The 4700-nt window shown below is 43.3% G+C and overlaps 1 long non-coding RNA gene across 3 annotated transcripts; it reads left to right on the top strand.

Annotated features, from left to right (window-relative positions):
* The first annotated feature begins 2242 nt into the window (after positions 1–2242).
* On the top strand, positions 2243–4185 carry LOC123102829 (uncharacterized). 3 transcript variants are annotated; one of them, XR_006449411.1, is made up of 3 exons: positions 2263–2736; positions 2994–3971; positions 4063–4185. It is a non-coding gene; the product is annotated as an uncharacterized lncRNA (long non-coding RNA). The 3 variants fall into 3 exon arrangements; XR_006449410.1 differs by having other exon boundaries at positions 2264–2736; positions 2994–3369; positions 3459–4185; XR_006449409.1 differs by having other exon boundaries at positions 2243–2736; positions 2994–4185.
* The last annotated feature ends 515 nt before the right edge of the window (positions 4186–4700 follow it).

The following is a 4700-nucleotide window of genomic DNA, read 5'->3' as shown; positions in this document are numbered from 1 at the left end:
ATGATGTCGGTGCAGATGTCCAGCTCAGGACCCGGCTCACCGATCCGGCCGATGAAGACGTGGATCCCGCCGAAGGGGACCCGGTACCCGTACTCAATTGAGCCGGCGTCGGGGCCCCAGCCCGCGTCGTCGATGTAGAGCTTGCCGCGACGACTCTTGGTCATCCGGCCCACAGCGTATCCCTTGAGCCCTTCGAAGCTGCTCTTCAAGAACTTGAATCTTTGGTTTAGTTAGGCCAACTAGATCGATTTTTCTTGCCATGGGAAGATGTGCTTTGTGATGGGTTCAATCTTACTATGCTTGATCCCAGTGACAGAAGGGGAACCGACATATATGTATCACTGCTATTAAGGATAACAAGATGGGATCTATTTCTACATAAATAGATCTTGTCTACATCATGTCATCGTTCTTATTACATTGCTCCATTTCTCCATGAACTTAATACACTAGATGCATGCTGGATAGCGGTTGATGTGTGGAGTAATAGAAGTACATGCAGGCAGGAGTCGGTCTACTAATCTTGGACGTGATGCCTATATAATGATCATTGCCTGGATATCGTCATGATTATTTTAAGTTCTATCAATTGCCCAACAATAATTTATTTATCCACCGTATGCTATTTTTCTCGAGAGAAGCCACTATGGCCCCCGGGTCTCTTCTTTATTATATTTGCTTTCATGATCTATTTTTATTTGCTTTTATTTTTAGATCTATTAATCCAAAAAATACAAAAATACCTTGCTGCAATTTATTGTTATATATTTTATCTCGCGTTCCCGCGACATTTATTTATCCAATCTACTACAATTTTAGCTATCTTTTTACCTGTGAGGGATTGACAACCCCTCTCCTATGTCGGGTTGCAAGTATTTGTTCTTTGTGTGCTGGAACTGTTTACGTGGTGTTGTGTGGTTCTTCTACTGGTTCGATAACCTTGGTCTCATCACTGAGGGAAATATCTATCGTAGCTGTGCTGCATCATCCCTTCCTCTTTGGAGAAATACCGACGTAGTTCAAGCCGCATCAAAAGGAATTTCTGGCGCCGTTGCCGGGGAGACATCATCAACATCTACCACGTTCCTAATCACAAATCTCATCTTCTTGCAATTCACATTATTTACAATTTGCCTCTCGTTTTCCTCTCCCCCACTTCATAAAAATTTATTGTTTTATTCGACCTCTTTTTCGTTCGCCGTTTTCTCGTCAGATCTGTTTTTGAGTGCAATCTTGTTGCGTAGTCATGATGAATTAAGAGAACACCAAGTTGTGTGATTTCTTCAATACCAACAACAATGATTTTATTAGCACTTCGATTGCTCCTCCCGTCACTAGTGCGCAGTCTTATGATATTAATGCCGCTTTGTTGAATCTTGTTATGAAAAATCAATTTTCCGGTACTCCTAATGAGGATGCCGCATCCCATCTTAACACATTCGTGGAATCATGCGATATGCAAAAGAAAAGACGTGGACAATGATATTGTGAAGCTGAAATTATTTCCGTTTTCTTTGCGAGATCGTGCAAAAATTTGGTTTTCTTCTTTGCCTCGCAATAGTATCGATTCTTGGGATAAGTGCAAAGATGCCTTTATTACTAAGTATTTTCCGCCCGCGAAAATTATTTCCCTTAGAACACAGATCATGTATTTCAAGAAACTTGAACATAAGCATGTTGCACAATCTTGGGAAAGGATGAAATTGATGCTAAGGAATTGCCCAACTCATGGGTTAAATCTTTGGATGATCATACAAATTTTTTATGCGGGGTTGAATTTTGTTTCTCGTAATCTTTTAGATTCCGCCGCGGTTGGTACTTTTATGAAAATTACTTTGGGTGAAGCCACCAAATTGCTTGATAATATTATGGCAAATTATTCGCAATGGCATACCGAAAGATCTCCTACTAGTAAAAAAGTTAATTCAGTTGAAGAAATTTCTTCTTTGAGTAAAAAAGTTAATGCTCTTATAAAATTGATTGCTAATAAAAATGCTCCTATTAAGAACAGTAAAACTGCACCTAATCCCTGCAATCTCAGGGATTAGACGTTTTTGGCCGTTAGATTTCGTTGGTTAAACATTATTGATCATCAGATCTAAAGTAAACGCGATGTTTGCTGGGAACTGGGCCTGAAGTCGTGAGGGCAGCTATTTCCATAGCTATTTTCGAGCCCTGTGATTAATTGCGCCCGTCTTCATACTCGGCCCAAGGCAGCAAAGCCCGCTTCAATGTTGCAGAATATAAAAACCAGCGAACGAGCACTGAGACTCGTCGTTGCTCACGCCGCCCGTTCCTCTCCCCGCCGCCGCACACGACGACATCTCCTCTCCTCCCTTCCCTGCACACCGCTATCGCCGCCTATGCCTCTGCGCCCTTGTCCGTCTTGTGGCAGACCCCCACCACCGCTGACTGGATCCCCGTCGCGCCCCAATCGACGGCGCCGCGGCCGTATTCTCGACAATGAGCCTGGATCCCGCCACATCCAGGCCATCCACCGTCCCATCGTCAATGCCTTCCCTCACCAAGCGCTTCCCCATCTCTCCTCTGCATTCTTGGTGGCGAAAGCCGGCCCCTCGGACTTTGGTTCTGGCTCTCTTCGAACGGATCGGATACATGTGCGATGATTCCTGCGTGAGCGATCTTAAACTATGTTGCCTTTTTGAAATGGAATCCAGCAACTAGACGGCAGGAATCAAGCAGCAGCTCACCTCCATAGCCTACAGTGGCGGCAAGGTCCGTATGCTCATCCCAACCCCCGATGTTTTCTCTGCATTTTATTTATACATGCAGCGCCTACCATTTATGTCTGATGCTGAATTTTGGAGACTAAAATACACTAAACTCAGGACAAGTGCTATTTTCTATTCACGGATCTGCAGTGATTGATTCAATCCTCCTGGATGTGCTTTGGCAAAGAGTTTTGAGATAAAAGATTAATACTCACATATGATCAATTAGTGGATGTGCCTTGACGGTTGCATTGGATACAGGTTTGCTGATCCACTAATAGACGGTCAATACGCACAGATAATGCAAGACCTTGTGAAAGAGAGGTTGCCCAGGTTCACTCCTGATCAAGCTAAAGTGGTCAAGGGCTCACCAGACTATACCGGAGTCAATCAATATAGAACTAACTTCACAAAGGAGCCGAAATTGATGCAGCAGGCGCTGACTAGCTACTCAGTCGATTTGCGGGTTATGTGAGTTTCCTGTCTTAAGCCGCAGGTTTTACATCTATATATATAGCCAAAACTTTGCAGTTGAGCGAAATGGCAAACCGATTGGACCAAGGGTATGAAGCTCTTAGCTGAAACCTTTCTCAACTTTACTTTCTCCGAGCATAAGTTCAAAATTAACATGAAAACGGTACTGGAGCTCCATATCTCTTTGTTCTGTCTCATGCCTCTAAATCATCTTGTCATGCGTATATACTAATGTCGTTGTCATGTTGCCAGGAATGGAACAACCAGGGAACCACAACTCAATAGAGGAGGTGAGGCGATTGGCATGACATGCGACCAGATGGCCCTGCAACTTGGCCAAGCTGATCTAGTGGCAGTTTACTGGGCCTCGGAGGGAAGCTGTCGGAGGCCGCCACTCCTCGTTGCTGAAGTCAAACACCATTATGTCGCGTGCGTACACCTCCTTGAACTTGGCACTGGCATAAAGGGCCAGAAAGTTGGCGACCCCATTGATTACAGCGACGCCGTCGCTGTTGGGCACCACCTTTAAAGAAGCGCTCCCCGTATCCCTCCAGCCACTGTCACTGAGGCCAAGGGTGAGGATCTTGCAGATCTCTGGCTCGTGGTACCTACCCGAAGTGTTCTGGCAGAGTCTGACAAAGCGCTCCCCGTATCTGTATGTTCTGGCTAATCTCGATTTAATCTAGGTCATCTATGGAATGGAACTGAAAATCCGGAGTCATTTGAAATAACAGTTGAGGAACAAAAGAAGATACTACTTGACAGGTCAGTCAGGCTCAACTGCGTGGAGTTCCCTTTTTCCTTTTTCCTGTTGTTAAAACTGATGTTGACTATTTTATGGTTTTTTCTTGGTCAGTTTTGTATTTGTTCAGTAAAGGATGGGTCACATATCTAGAGATAATGTTGTGGAGCAACTTCTACTTTGCCGAGCATGTTACAGAAACATTTTTCTTAGTTGAATTTAAAATCATTTTTTTAATTTCCATTTGAATTAGTTGTACAACTGACAACTTGACTTTGCTTATCTGAAGCCCTGCTATGCACTCCATAATTAATGGGTGTATTATCTAGAGGGCCAATGGTCCTTTTTTTGCAAATGGCACTTCTTTTGAAGTTTCCTCCAATCATCACACATGTTCTGGTTGATGCGCTCATATATTTGCACAAATTTGAACATGTATACATCTATTTCATTTTTAAGTGAACCATATTTCTTTCCATTTGCATCAAGTGTTAGTGCCAGGCCGCATGACCTCAATTTGAGAAAGAGGTAATGGCAACAGTTACACCATCTATGCAGCATTGCATTGTCGTAACCTCTTTCTACTGAGTGTACTATGAATCTGTGATGGATACGCAAAGAAGATAATGGCCTACCCTTTATAAAGAGAGAGGATAATTATTGCCATGAAGTATACCTAAGGAATAATAATGATGTGTTTCACCAACAGTTTTACTACCCATTCAGTGCTGGCATTTATGCACCTAAAAACC

This window comes from Triticum aestivum, chromosome 5A (genome assembly GCF_018294505.1).
Source record: "Triticum aestivum cultivar Chinese Spring chromosome 5A, IWGSC CS RefSeq v2.1, whole genome shotgun sequence".
Lineage (NCBI taxonomy): Eukaryota > Viridiplantae > Streptophyta > Magnoliopsida > Poales > Poaceae > Triticum > Triticum aestivum.
Note: the sequence above shows the minus strand (reverse complement) of the source record. Positions and strands in the feature narration are given on the sequence as shown.